The sequence below is a fragment of the Carcharhinus amblyrhynchos genome, chromosome 7 (genome assembly GCF_965287045.1).
Source record: "Carcharhinus amblyrhynchos chromosome 7, sCarAmb.v2.hapA, whole genome shotgun sequence".
Classification (NCBI taxonomy): Eukaryota; Metazoa; Chordata; class Chondrichthyes; order Carcharhiniformes; family Carcharhinidae; genus Carcharhinus; species Carcharhinus amblyrhynchos.
In genome coordinates this window covers 106,045,115-106,057,151 of record NC_137330.1, presented here as the reverse complement: position 1 = coordinate 106,057,151, position 12,037 = coordinate 106,045,115, and the positions used below count along the sequence as shown (strand labels likewise).

The window sequence follows — 12,037 nt, the reverse complement described above, 5'->3', positions numbered from 1 at the left end:
CTGAGACACCAGAGATAGTCTGCTTGGCACTTCTTCCTGGGTATTGCTGTTCCGACTTCTCCCACAAATCACCAGCAAAGTTCCTCAGCCAAAACGTGAGCCGCCCCTGGGCCGACAGCCGGCGTTGCGGGCAGCCCCGGCTGGCAGCAAAAGCCTACGGCACCTGGTATTCCCAGGCGGTCTCCCATCCAAGTACTAACCAGGCCTGAGCCTGCTTAGCTTCCGAGATCAGACGAGATCGGGCGTTTTCAGGCTAGTACGGCCGTAGGCGCTGGCTGCTCTCATTTCTGGCCTTTTCACGCTCACAACTCAGATGCCGACAATTGGCTTTGTGCTGTGGTCAGAGGAGGAGGGAGGGAGGGAAACACTGACGCAGTGTTTGGGGCAAAGCTCCCTGAATCAGCAGAGATACTGCGCTTGTCACTTCTTGGTGGATATTGCTGGCCTGAGCACTGAGACACCAGAGATAGTCTGCTTGGCACTTCTTCCTGGGTATTGCTGTTCCGACTTCTCCCACAAATCACCAGCAAAGTTCCTCAGCCAAAACGTGAGCCGCCTCTGGGCCGACAGCCGGCGTTGCGGGCAGCCCCGGCTGGCAGCAAAAGCCTACGGCACCTGGTATTCCCAGGCGGTCTCCCATCCAAGTACTAACCAGGCCTGAGCCTGCTTAGCTTCCGAGATCAGACCAGATCGGGCGTTTTCAGGCTAGTATGGCCGTATGCGCTGGCTGCTCTCATTTCTGGCCTTTTCACGCTCACAACTCAGATGCCGACAATTGGCTTTGTGCTGTGGTCAGAGGAGGAGGGAGGGAGGGAAACACTGACGCAGTGTTTGGGGCAAAGCTCCCTGAATCAGCAGAGATACTGCGCTTGTCACTTCTTGGTGGATATTGCTGGCCTGAGCACTGAGACACCAGAGATAGTCTGCTTGGCACTTCTTCCTGGGTATTGCTGTTCCGACTTCTCCCACAAATCACCAGCAAAGTTCCTCAGCCAAAACGTGAGCCGCCTCTGGGCCGACAGCCGGCGTTGCGGGCAGCCCCGGCTGGCAGCAAAAGCCTACGGCACCTGGTATTCCCAGGCGGTCTCCCATCCAAGTACTAACCAGGCCTGAGCCTGCTTAGCTTCCGAGATCAGACGTTTTCAGGCTAGTATGGCCGTAGGCGCTGGCTGCTCTCATTGCTGGCCTTTTCACGCTCACAACTCAGATGCCGACAATTGGCTTTGTGCTGTGGTCAGAGGAGGAGGGAGGGAGGGAAACACTGACGCAGTGTTTGGGGCAAAGCTCCCTGAATCAGCAGAGATACTGCGCTTGTCACTTCTTGGTGGATATTGCTGGCCTGAGCACTGAGACACCAGAGATAGTCTGCTTGGCACTTCTTCCTGGGTATTGCTGTTCCGACTTCTCCCACAAATCACCAGCAAAGTTCCTCAGCCAAAACGTGAGCCGCCCCTGGGCCGACAGCCGGCGTTGCGGGCAGCCCCGGCTGGCAGCAAAAGCCTACGGCACCTGGTATTCCCAGGCGGTCTCCCATCCAAGTACTAACCAGGCCTGAGCCTGCTTAGCTTCCGAGATCAGACGAGATCGGGCGTATTCAGGCTAGTATGGCCGTAGGCGCTGGCTGTACTCATTTCTGGCCTTTTCACGCTCACAACTCAGATGCCGACAATTGGCTTTGTGCTGTGGTCAGAGGAGGAGGGAGGGAGGGAAACACTGACGCAGTGTTTGGGGCAAAGCTCCCTGAATCAGCAGAGATACTGCGCTTGTCACTTCTTGGTGGATATTGCTGGCCTGAGCACTGAGACACCAGAGATAGTCTGCTTGGCACTTCTTCCTGGGTATTGCTGTTCCGACTTCTCCCACAAATCACCAGCAAAGTTCCTCAGCCAAAACGTGAGCCGCCCCTGGGCCGACAGCCGGCGTTGCGGGCAGCCCCGGCTGGCAGCAAAAGCCTACGGCACCTGGTATTCCCAGGCGGTCTCCCATCCAAGTACTAACCAGGCCTGAGCCTGCTTAGCTTCCGAGATCAGACGAGATCGGGCGTTTTCAGGCTAGTATGGCCGTAGGCGCTGGCTGTACTCATTTCTGGCCTTTTCACGCTCACAACTCAGATGCCGACAATTGGCTTTGTGCTGTGGTCAGAGGAGGAGGGAGGGAGGGAAACACTGACGCAGTGTTTGGGGCAAAGCTCCCTGAATCAGCAGAGATACTGCGCTTGTCACTTCTTGGTGGATATTGCTGGCCTGAGCACTGAGACACCAGAGATAGTCTGCTTGGCACTTCTTCCTGGGTATTGCTGTTCCGACTTCTCCCACAAATCACCAGCAAAGTTCCTCAGCCAAAACGTGAGCCGCCTCTGGGCCGACAGCCGGCGTTGCGGGCAGCCCCGGCTGGCAGCAAAAGCCTACGGCACCTGGTATTCCCAGGCGGACTCCCATCCAAGTACTAACCAGGCCTGAGCCTGCTTAGCTTCCGAGATCAGACGAGATCAGGCGTTTTCAGGCTAGTATGGCCGTAGGCGCTGGCTGCTCTCATTTCTGGCCTTTTCACGCTCACAACTCAGATGCCGACAATTGGCTTTGTGCTGTGGTCAGAGGAGGAGGGAGGGAGGGAAACACTGACGCAGTGTTTGGGGCAAAGCTCCCTGAATCAGCAGAGATACTGCGCTTGTCACTTCTTGGTGGATATTGCTGGCCTGAGCACTGAGACACCAGAGATAGTCTGCTTGGCACTTCTTCCTGGGTATTGCTGTTCCGACTTCTCCCACAAATCACCAGCAAAGTTCCTCAGCCAAAACGTGAGCCGCCTCTGGGCCGACAGCCGGCGTTGCGGGCAGCCCCGGCTGGCAGCAAAAGCCTACGGCACCTGGTATTCCCAGGCGGTCTCCCATCCAATTACTAACCAGGCCTGAGCCTGCTTAGCTTCAGAGATCAGACGTTTTCAGGCTAGTATGGCCGTAGGCGCTGGCTGCTCTCATTTCTGGCCTTTTCACGCTCACAACTCAGATGCCGACAATTGGCTTTGTGCTGTGGTCAGAGGAGGAGGGAGGGAGGGAAACACTGACGCAGTGTTTGGGGCAAAGCTCCCTGAATCAGCAGAGATACTGCGCTTGTCACTTCTTGGTGGATATTGCTGGCCTGAGCACTGAGACACCAGAGATAGTCTGCTTGGCACTTCTTCCTGGGTATTGCTGTTCCGACTTCTCCCACAAATCACCAGCAAAGTTCCTCAGCCAAAACGTGAGCCGCCCCTGGGCCGACAGCCGGCGTTGCGGGCAGCCCCGGCTGGCAGCAAAAGCCTACGGCACCTGGTATTCCCAGGCGGTCTCCCATCCAAGTACTAACCAGGCCTGAGCCTGCTTAGCTTCCGAGATCAGACGAGATCGGGCGTTTTCAGGCTAGTATGGCCGTAGGCGCTGGCTGCTCTCATTTCTGGCCTTTTCACGCTCACAACTCAGATGCCGACAATTGGCTTTGTGCTGTGGTCAGAGGAGGAGGGAGGGAGGGAAACACTGACGCAGTGTTTGGGGCAAAGCTCCCTGAATCAGCAGAGATACTGCGCTTGTCACTTCTTGGTGGATATTGCTGGCCTGAGCACTGAGACACCAGAGATAGTCTGCTTGGCACTTCTTCCTGGGTATTGCTGTTCCGACTTCTCCCACAAATCACCAGCAAAGTTCCTCAGCCAAAACGTGAGCCGCCTCTGGGCCGACAGCCGGCGTTGCGGGCAGCCCCGGCTGGCAGCAAAAGCCTACGGCACCTGGTATTCCCAGGCGGACTCCCATCCAAGTACTAACCAGGCCTGAGCCTGCTTAGCTTCCGAGATCAGACGAGATCGGGCGTTTTCAGGCTAGTATGGCCGTAGGCGCTGGCTGCTCTCATTTCTGGCCTTTTCACGCTCACAACTCAGATGCCGACAATTGGCTTTGTGCTGTGGTCAGAGGAGGAGGGAGGGAGGGAAACACTGACGCAGTGTTTGGGGCAAAGCTCCCTGAATCAGCAGAGATACTGCGCTTGTCACTTCTTGGTGGATATTGCTGGCCTGAGCACTGAGACACCAGAGATAGTCTGCTTGGCACTTCTTCCTGGGTATTGCTGTTCCGACTTCTCCCACAAATCACCAGCAAAGTTCCTCAGCCAAAACGTGAGCCGCCCCTGGGCCGACAGCCGGCGTTGCGGGCAGCCCCGGCTGGCAGCAAAAGCCTACGGCACCTGGTATTCCCAGGCGGTCTCGCATCCAAGTACTAACCAGGCCTGAGCCTGCTTAGCTTCCGAGATCAGACGAGATCGGGCGTTTTCAGGCTAGTACGGCCGTAGGCGCTGGCTGCTCTCATTTCTGGCCTTTTCACGCTCACAACTCAGATGCCGACAATTGGCTTTGTGCTGTGGTCAGAGGAGGAGGGAGGGAGGGAAACACTGACGCAGTGTTTGGGGCAAAGCTCCCTGAATCAGCAGAGATACTGCGCTTGTCACTTCTTGGTGGATATTGCTGGCCTGAGCACTGAGACACCAGAGATAGTCTGCTTGGCACTTCTTCCTGGGTGTTGCTGTTCCGACTTCTCCCACAAATCACCAGCAAAGTTCCTCAGCCAAAACGTGAGCCGCCTCTGGGCCGACAGCCGGCGTTGCGGGCAGCCCCGGCTGGCAGCAAAAGCCTACGGCACCTGGTATTCCCAGGCGGTCTCCCATCCAAGTACTAACCAGGCCTGAGCCTGCTTAGCTTCCGAGATCAGACCAGATCGGGCGTTTTCAGGCTAGTATGGCCGTATGCGCTGGCTGTTCTCATTTCTGGCCTTTTCACGCTCACAACTCAGATGCCGACAATTGGCTTTGTGCTGTGGTCAGAGGAGGAGGGAGGGAGGGAAACACTGACGCAGTGTTTGGGGCAAAGCTCCCTGAATCAGCAGAGATACTGCGCTTGTCACTTCTTGGTGGATATTGCTGGCCTGAGCACTGAGACACCAGAGATAGTCTGCTTGGCACTTCTTCCTGGGTATTGCTGTTCCGACTTCTCCCACAAATCACCAGCAAAGTTCCTCAGCCAAAACGTGAGCCGCCTCTGGGCCGACAGCCGGCGTTGCGGGCAGCCCCGGCTGGCAGCAAAAGCCTACGGCACCTGGTATTCCCAGGCGGTCTCCCATCCAAGTACTAACCAGGCCTGAGCCTGCTTAGCTTCCGAGATCAGACGTTTTCAGGCTAGTATGGCCGTAGGCGCTGGCTGCTCTCATTGCTGGCCTTTTCACGCTCACAACTCAGATGCCGACAATTGGCTTTGTGCTGTGGTCAGAGGAGGAGGGAGGGAGGGAAACACTGACGCAGTGTTTGGGGCAAAGCTCCCTGAATCAGCAGAGATACTGCGCTTGTCACTTCTTGGTGGATATTGCTGGCCTGAGCACTGAGACACCAGAGATAGTCTGCTTGGCACTTCTTCCTGGGTATTGCTGTTCCGACTTCTCCCACAAATCACCAGCAAAGTTCCTCAGCCAAAACGTGAGCCGCCCCTGGGCCGACAGCCGGCGTTGCGGGCAGCCCCGGCTGGCAGCAAAAGCCTACGGCACCTGGTATTCCCAGGCGGTCTCCCATCCAAGTACTAACCAGGCCTGAGCCTGCTTAGCTTCCGAGATCAGACGAGATCAGACGTTTTCAGGCTAGTATGGCCGTAGGCGCTGGCTGTACTCATTTCTGGCCTTTTCACGCTCACAACTCAGATGCCGACAATTGGCTTTGTGCTGTGGTCAGAGGAGGAGGGAGGGAGGGAAACACTGACGCAGTGTTTGGGGCAAAGCTCCCTGAATCAGCAGAGATACTGCGCTTGTCACTTCTTGGTGGATATTGCTGGCCTGAGCACTGAGACACCAGAGATAGTCTGCTTGGCACTTCTTCCTGGGTATTGCTGTTCCGACTTCTCCCACAAATCACCAGCAAAGTTCCTCAGCCAAAACGTGAGCCGCCCCTGGGCCGACAGCCGGCGTTGCGGGCAGCCCCGGCTGGCAGCAAAAGCCTACGGCACCTGGTATTCCCAGGCGGTCTCCCATCCAAGTACTAACCAGGCCTGAGCCTGCTTAGCTTCCGAGATCAGACGAGATCGGGCGTTTTCAGGCTAGTATGGCCGTAGGCGCTGGCTGTACTCATTTCTGGCCTTTTCACGCTCACAACTCAGATGCCGACAATTGGCTTTGTGCTGTGGTCAGAGGAGGAGGGAGGGAGGGAAACACTGACGCAGTGTTTGGGGCAAAGCTCCCTGAATCAGCAGAGATACTGCGCTTGTCACTTCTTGGTGGATATTGCTGGCCTGAGCACTGAGACACCAGAGATAGTCTGCTTGGCACTTCTTCCTGGGTATTGCTGTTCCGACTTCTCCCACAAATCACCAGCAAAGTTCCTCAGCCAAAACGTGAGCCGCCTCTGGGCCGACAGCCGGCGTTGCGGGCAGCCCCGGCTGGCAGCAAAAGCCTACGGCACCTGGTATTCCCAGGCGGACTCCCATCCAAGTACTAACCAGGCCTGAGCCTGCTTAGCTTCCGAGATCAGACGAGATCAGGCGTTTTCAGGCTAGTATGGCCGTAGGCGCTGGCTGCTCTCATTTCTGGCCTTTTCACGCTCACAACTCAGATGCCGACAATTGGCTTTGTGCTGTGGTCAGAGGAGGAGGGAGGGAGGGAAACACTGACGCAGTGTTTGGGGCAAAGCTCCCTGAATCAGCAGAGATACTGCGCTTGTCACTTCTTGGTGGATATTGCTGGCCTGAGCACTGAGACACCAGAGATAGTCTGCTTGGCACTTCTTCCTGGGTATTGCTGTTCCGACTTCTCCCACAAATCACCAGCAAAGTTCCTCAGCCAAAACGTGAGCCGCCTCTGGGCCGACAGCCGGCGTTGCGGGCAGCCCCGGCTGGCAGCAAAAGCCTACGGCACCTGGTATTCCCAGGCGGTCTCCCATCCAATTACTAACCAGGCCTGAGCCTGCTTAGCTTCAGAGATCAGACGTTTTCAGGCTAGTATGGCCGTAGGCGCTGGCTGCTCTCATTTCTGGCCTTTTCACGCTCACAACTCAGATGCCGACAATTGGCTTTGTGCTGTGGTCAGAGGAGGAGGGAGGGAGGGAAACACTGACGCAGTGTTTGGGGCAAAGCTCCCTGAATCAGCAGAGATACTGCGCTTGTCACTTCTTGGTGGATATTGCTGGCCTGAGCACTGAGACACCAGAGATAGTCTGCTTGGCACTTCTTCCTGGGTATTGCTGTTCCGACTTCTCCCACAAATCACCAGCAAAGTTCCTCAGCCAAAACGTGAGCCGCCCCTGGGCCGACAGCCGGCGTTGCGGGCAGCCCCGGCTGGCAGCAAAAGCCTACGGCACCTGGTATTCCCAGGCGGTCTCGCATCCAAGTACTAACCAGGCCTGAGCCTGCTTAGCTTCCGAGATCAGACGAGATCGGGCGTTTTCAGGCTAGTACGGCCGTAGGCGCTGGCTGCTCTCATTTCTGGCCTTTTCACGCTCACAACTCAGATGCCGACAATTGGCTTTGTGCTGTGGTCAGAGGAGGAGGGAGGGAGGGAAACACTGACGCAGTGTTTGGGGCAAAGCTCCCTGAATCAGCAGAGATACTGCGCTTGTCACTTCTTGGTGGATATTGCTGGCCTGAGCACTGAGACACCAGAGATAGTCTGCTTGGCACTTCTTCCTGGGTATTGCTGTTCCGACTTCTCCCACAAATCACCAGCAAAGTTCCTCAGCCAAAACGTGAGCCGCCTCTGGGCCGACAGCCGGCGTTGCGGGCAGCCCCGGCTGGCAGCAAAAGCCTACGGCACCTGGTATTCCCAGGCGGTCTCCCATCCAAGTACTAACCAGGCCTGAGCCTGCTTAGCTTCCGAGATCAGACGTTTTCAGGCTAGTATGGCCGTAGGCGCTGGCTGCTCACATTGCTGGCCTTTTCACGCTCACAACTCAGATGCCGACAATTGGCTTTGTGCTGTGGTCAGAGGAGGAGGGAGGGAGGGAAACACTGACGCAGTGTTTGGGGCAAAGCTCCCTGAATCAGCAGAGATACTGCGCTTGTCACTTCTTGGTGGATATTGCTGGCCTGAGCACTGAGACACCAGAGATAGTCTGCTTGGCACTTCTTCCTGGGTATTGCTGTTCCGACTTCTCCCACAAATCACCAGCAAAGTTCCTCAGCCAAAACGTGAGCCGCCCCTGGGCCGACAGCCGGCGTTGCGGGCAGCCCCGGCTGGCAGCAAAAGCCTACGGCACCTGGTATTCCCAGGCGGTCTCCCATCCAAGTACTAACCAGGCCTGAGCCTGCTTAGCTTCCGAGATCAGACGAGATCAGACGTTTTCAGGCTAGTATGGCCGTAGGCGCTGGCTGTACTCATTTCTGGCCTTTTCACGCTCACAACTCAGATGCCGACAATTGGCTTTGTGCTGTGGTCAGAGGAGGAGGGAGGGAGGGAAACACTGACGCAGTGTTTGGGGCAAAGCTCCCTGAATCAGCAGAGATACTGCGCTTGTCACTTCTTGGTGGATATTGCTGGCCTGAGCACTGAGACACCAGAGATAGTCTGCTTGGCACTTCTTCCTGGGTATTGCTGTTCCGACTTCTCCCACAAATCACCAGCAAAGTTCCTCAGCCAAAACGTGAGCCGCCCCTGGGCCGACAGCCGGCGTTGCGGGCAGCCCCGGCTGGCAGCAAAAGCCTACGGCACCTGGTATTCCCAGGCGGTCTCCCATCCAAGTACTAACCAGGCCTGAGCCTGCTTAGCTTCCGAGATCAGACGAGATCGGGCGTTTTCAGGCTAGTATGGCCGTAGGCGCTGGCTGTACTCATTTCTGGCCTTTTCACGCTCACAACTCAGATGCCGACAATTGGCTTTGTGCTGTGGTCAGAGGAGGAGGGAGGGAGGGAAACACTGACGCAGTGTTTGGGGCAAAGCTCCCTGAATCAGCAGAGATACTGCGCTTGTCACTTCTTGGTGGATATTGCTGGCCTGAGCACTGAGACACCAGAGATAGTCTGCTTGGCACTTCTTCCTGGGTATTGCTGTTCCGACTTCTCCCACAAATCACCAGCAAAGTTCCTCAGCCAAAACGTGAGCCGCCTCTGGGCCGACAGCCGGCGTTGCGGGCAGCCCCGGCTGGCAGCAAAAGCCTACGGCACCTGGTATTCCCAGGCGGACTCCCATCCAAGTACTAACCAGGCCTGAGCCTGCTTAGCTTCCGAGATCAGACGAGATCAGGCGTTTTCAGGCTAGTATGGCCGTAGGCGCTGGCTGCTCTCATTTCTGGCCTTTTCACGCTCACAACTCAGATGCCGACAATTGGCTTTGTGCTGTGGTCAGAGGAGGAGGGAGGGAGGGAAACACTGACGCAGTGTTTGGGGCAAAGCTCCCTGAATCAGCAGAGATACTGCGCTTGTCACTTCTTGGTGGATATTGCTGGCCTGAGCACTGAGACACCAGAGATAGTCTGCTTGGCACTTCTTCCTGGGTATTGCTGTTCCGACTTCTCCCACAAATCACCAGCAAAGTTCCTCAGCCAAAACGTGAGCCGCCTCTGGGCCGACAGCCGGCGTTGCGGGCAGCCCCGGCTGGCAGCAAAAGCCTACGGCACCTGGTATTCCCAGGCGGTCTCCCATCCAATTACTAACCAGGCCTGAGCCTGCTTAGCTTCAGAGATCAGACGTTTTCAGGCTAGTATGGCCGTAGGCGCTGGCTGCTCTCATTTCTGGCCTTTTCACGCTCACAACTCAGATGCCGACAATTGGCTTTGTGCTGTGGTCAGAGGAGGAGGGAGGGAGGGAAACACTGACGCAGTGTTTGGGGCAAAGCTCCCTGAATCAGCAGAGATACTGCGCTTGTCACTTCTTGGTGGATATTGCTGGCCTGAGCACTGAGACACCAGAGATAGTCTGCTTGGCACTTCTTCCTGGGTATTGCTGTTCCGACTTCTCCCACAAATCACCAGCAAAGTTCCTCAGCCAAAACGTGAGCCGCCCCTGGGCCGACAGCCGGCGTTGCGGGCAGCCCCGGCTGGCAGCAAAAGCCTACGGCACCTGGTATTCCCAGGCGGTCTCGCATCCAAGTACTAACCAGGCCTGAGCCTGCTTAGCTTCCGAGATCAGACGAGATCGGGCGTTTTCAGGCTAGTACGGCCGTAGGCGCTGGCTGCTCTCATTTCTGGCCTTTTCACGCTCACAACTCAGATGCCGACAATTGGCTTTGTGCTGTGGTCAGAGGAGGAGGGAGGGAGGGAAACACTGACGCAGTGTTTGGGGCAAAGCTCCCTGAATCAGCAGAGATACTGCGCTTGTCACTTCTTGGTGGATATTGCTGGCCTGAGCACTGAGACACCAGAGATAGTCTGCTTGGCACTTCTTCCTGGGTATTGCTGTTCCGACTTCTCCCACAAATCACCAGCAAAGTTCCTCAGCCAAAACGTGAGCGGCCTCTGGGCCGACAGCCGGCGTTGCGGGCAGCCCCAGCTGGCAGCAAAAGCCTACGGCACCTGGTATTCCCAGGCGGTCTCCCACCCAAGTACTAACCAGGCCTGAGCCTGCTTAGCTTCCGAGATCAGACGAGATCAGGCGTTTTCAGGCTAGTATGGCCGAAGGCGCTGGCTGCTCTCATTTCTGGCCTTTTCACGCTCACAACTCAGATGCCGACAATTGGCTTTGTGCTGTGGTCAGAGGAGGAGGGAGGGAGGGAAACACTGACGCAGTGTTTGGGGCAAAGCTCCCTGAATCAGCAGAGATACTGCGCTTGTCACTTCTTGGTGGATATTGCTGGCCTGAGCACTGAGACACCAGAGATAGTCTGCTTGGCACTTCTTCCTGGGTATTGCTGTTCCGACTTCTCCCACAAATCACCAGCAAAGTTCCTCAGCCAAAACGTGAGCGGCCTCTGGGCCGACAGCCGGCGTTGCGGGCAGCCCCGGCTGGCAGCAAAAGCCTACGGCACCTGGTATTCCCAGGCGGTCTCCCACCCAAGTACTAACCAGGCCTGAGCCTGCTTAGCTTCCGAGATCAGACGAGATCAGGCGTTTTCAGGCTAGTATGGCCGTAGGCGCTGGCTGCTCTCATTTCTGGCCTTTTCACGCTCACAACTCAGATGCCGACAATTGGCTTTGTGCTGTGGTCAGAGGAGGAGGGAGGGAGGGAAACACTGACGCAGTGTTTGGGGCAAAGCTCCCTGAATCAGCAGAGATACTGCGCTTGTCACTTCTTGGTGGATATTGCTGGCCTGAGCACTGAGACACCAGAGATAGTCTGCTTGGCACTTCTTCCTGGGTATTGCTGTTCCGACTTCTCCCACAAATCACCAGCAAAGTTCCTCAGCCAAAACGTGAGCGGCCTCTGGGCCGACAGCCGGCGTTGCGGGCAGCCCCGGCTGGCAGCAAAAGCCGACGGCACCTGGTATTACCAGGCGGTCTCCCATCCAAGTACTAACCAGGCCTGAGCCTGCTTAGCTTCCGAGATCAGACGAGATCAGGCGTTTTCAGGCTAGTATGGCCGTAGGCGCTGGCTGCTCTCATTTCTGGCCTTTTCACGCTCACAACTCAGATGCCGACAATTGGCTTTGTGCTGTGGTCAGAGGAGGAGGGAGGGAGGGAAACACTGACGCAGTGTTTGGGGCAAAGCTCCCTGAATCAGCAGAGATACTGCGCTTGTCACTTCTTGGTGGATATTGCTGGCCTGAGCACTGAGACACCAGAGATAGTCTGCTTGGCACTTCTTCCTGGGTATTGCTGTTCCGACTTCTCCCACAAATCACCAGCAAAGTTCCTCAGCCAAAACGTGAGCCGCCTCTGGGCCGACAGCCGGCGTTGCGGGCAGCCCCGGCTGGCAGCAAAAGCCTACGGCACCTGGTATTCCCAGGCGGTCTCCCATCCAAGTACTAACCAGGCCTGAGCCTGCTTAGCTTCCGAGATCAGACGAGATCGGGCGTTTTCAGGCTAGTATGGCCGTAGGCGCTGGCTGCACTCATTTCTGGCCTTTTCACGCTCACAACTCAGATGCCGACAATTGGCTTTGTGCTGTGGTCAGA

General features: G+C 56.5%; 21 non-coding genes and 6 pseudogenes across 21 annotated transcripts; all 27 read right to left on the bottom strand.

Moving 5' to 3' along the window:
* Positions 1–151: 151 nt before the first annotated feature.
* On the bottom strand, positions 152–270 carry LOC145346099 (5S ribosomal RNA). The gene has a single exon (XR_013887461.1). It is a non-coding gene; the product is annotated as a 5S ribosomal RNA (ribosomal RNA).
* Positions 271–603: 333 nt separating this feature from the next.
* LOC145345646 (5S ribosomal RNA) lies at positions 604–722 on the bottom strand. Its single transcript, XR_013887104.1, has one exon. It is a non-coding gene; the product is annotated as a 5S ribosomal RNA (ribosomal RNA).
* Positions 723–1,055: 333 nt separating this feature from the next.
* LOC145345709 (5S ribosomal RNA) lies at positions 1,056–1,164 on the bottom strand (annotated as a pseudogene).
* A 333-nt stretch (positions 1,165–1,497) lies between these two features.
* LOC145346001 (5S ribosomal RNA) lies at positions 1,498–1,616 on the bottom strand. The gene has a single exon (XR_013887366.1). It is a non-coding gene; the product is annotated as a 5S ribosomal RNA (ribosomal RNA).
* Positions 1,617–1,949: 333 nt separating this feature from the next.
* On the bottom strand, positions 1,950–2,068 carry LOC145345878 (5S ribosomal RNA). Its single transcript, XR_013887248.1, has one exon. It is a non-coding gene; the product is annotated as a 5S ribosomal RNA (ribosomal RNA).
* Positions 2,069–2,401: 333 nt separating this feature from the next.
* Positions 2,402–2,520, bottom strand: LOC145346232 (5S ribosomal RNA). Its single transcript, XR_013887587.1, has one exon. It is a non-coding gene; the product is annotated as a 5S ribosomal RNA (ribosomal RNA).
* Positions 2,521–2,853: 333 nt separating this feature from the next.
* On the bottom strand, positions 2,854–2,962 carry LOC145345747 (5S ribosomal RNA; annotated as a pseudogene).
* Positions 2,963–3,295: 333 nt separating this feature from the next.
* LOC145345877 (5S ribosomal RNA) lies at positions 3,296–3,414 on the bottom strand. The gene has a single exon (XR_013887247.1). It is a non-coding gene; the product is annotated as a 5S ribosomal RNA (ribosomal RNA).
* Positions 3,415–3,747: 333 nt separating this feature from the next.
* Positions 3,748–3,866, bottom strand: LOC145346035 (5S ribosomal RNA). The gene has a single exon (XR_013887399.1). It is a non-coding gene; the product is annotated as a 5S ribosomal RNA (ribosomal RNA).
* Positions 3,867–4,199: 333 nt separating this feature from the next.
* On the bottom strand, positions 4,200–4,318 carry LOC145345665 (5S ribosomal RNA). Its single transcript, XR_013887122.1, has one exon. It is a non-coding gene; the product is annotated as a 5S ribosomal RNA (ribosomal RNA).
* Positions 4,319–4,651: 333 nt separating this feature from the next.
* LOC145345645 (5S ribosomal RNA) lies at positions 4,652–4,770 on the bottom strand. Its single transcript, XR_013887103.1, has one exon. It is a non-coding gene; the product is annotated as a 5S ribosomal RNA (ribosomal RNA).
* A 333-nt stretch (positions 4,771–5,103) lies between these two features.
* LOC145345708 (5S ribosomal RNA) lies at positions 5,104–5,212 on the bottom strand (annotated as a pseudogene).
* Positions 5,213–5,545: 333 nt separating this feature from the next.
* Positions 5,546–5,664, bottom strand: LOC145346258 (5S ribosomal RNA). The gene has a single exon (XR_013887612.1). It is a non-coding gene; the product is annotated as a 5S ribosomal RNA (ribosomal RNA).
* Positions 5,665–5,997: 333 nt separating this feature from the next.
* Positions 5,998–6,116, bottom strand: LOC145345876 (5S ribosomal RNA). Its single transcript, XR_013887246.1, has one exon. It is a non-coding gene; the product is annotated as a 5S ribosomal RNA (ribosomal RNA).
* Positions 6,117–6,449: 333 nt separating this feature from the next.
* On the bottom strand, positions 6,450–6,568 carry LOC145346231 (5S ribosomal RNA). The gene has a single exon (XR_013887586.1). It is a non-coding gene; the product is annotated as a 5S ribosomal RNA (ribosomal RNA).
* Positions 6,569–6,901: 333 nt separating this feature from the next.
* Positions 6,902–7,010, bottom strand: LOC145345746 (5S ribosomal RNA; annotated as a pseudogene).
* Positions 7,011–7,343: 333 nt separating this feature from the next.
* On the bottom strand, positions 7,344–7,462 carry LOC145345664 (5S ribosomal RNA). The gene has a single exon (XR_013887121.1). It is a non-coding gene; the product is annotated as a 5S ribosomal RNA (ribosomal RNA).
* Positions 7,463–7,795: 333 nt separating this feature from the next.
* LOC145345707 (5S ribosomal RNA) lies at positions 7,796–7,904 on the bottom strand (annotated as a pseudogene).
* Positions 7,905–8,237: 333 nt separating this feature from the next.
* On the bottom strand, positions 8,238–8,356 carry LOC145346257 (5S ribosomal RNA). The gene has a single exon (XR_013887611.1). It is a non-coding gene; the product is annotated as a 5S ribosomal RNA (ribosomal RNA).
* A 333-nt stretch (positions 8,357–8,689) lies between these two features.
* Positions 8,690–8,808, bottom strand: LOC145345875 (5S ribosomal RNA). Its single transcript, XR_013887245.1, has one exon. It is a non-coding gene; the product is annotated as a 5S ribosomal RNA (ribosomal RNA).
* A 333-nt stretch (positions 8,809–9,141) lies between these two features.
* On the bottom strand, positions 9,142–9,260 carry LOC145346229 (5S ribosomal RNA). Its single transcript, XR_013887584.1, has one exon. It is a non-coding gene; the product is annotated as a 5S ribosomal RNA (ribosomal RNA).
* A 333-nt stretch (positions 9,261–9,593) lies between these two features.
* On the bottom strand, positions 9,594–9,702 carry LOC145345744 (5S ribosomal RNA; annotated as a pseudogene).
* Positions 9,703–10,035: 333 nt separating this feature from the next.
* On the bottom strand, positions 10,036–10,154 carry LOC145345663 (5S ribosomal RNA). The gene has a single exon (XR_013887120.1). It is a non-coding gene; the product is annotated as a 5S ribosomal RNA (ribosomal RNA).
* Positions 10,155–10,487: 333 nt separating this feature from the next.
* On the bottom strand, positions 10,488–10,606 carry LOC145346265 (5S ribosomal RNA). Its single transcript, XR_013887619.1, has one exon. It is a non-coding gene; the product is annotated as a 5S ribosomal RNA (ribosomal RNA).
* Positions 10,607–10,939: 333 nt separating this feature from the next.
* On the bottom strand, positions 10,940–11,058 carry LOC145346103 (5S ribosomal RNA). Its single transcript, XR_013887465.1, has one exon. It is a non-coding gene; the product is annotated as a 5S ribosomal RNA (ribosomal RNA).
* A 333-nt stretch (positions 11,059–11,391) lies between these two features.
* LOC145345675 (5S ribosomal RNA) lies at positions 11,392–11,510 on the bottom strand. Its single transcript, XR_013887131.1, has one exon. It is a non-coding gene; the product is annotated as a 5S ribosomal RNA (ribosomal RNA).
* Positions 11,511–11,843: 333 nt separating this feature from the next.
* LOC145345874 (5S ribosomal RNA) lies at positions 11,844–11,962 on the bottom strand. The gene has a single exon (XR_013887244.1). It is a non-coding gene; the product is annotated as a 5S ribosomal RNA (ribosomal RNA).
* Positions 11,963–12,037: the final 75 nt, after the last annotated feature.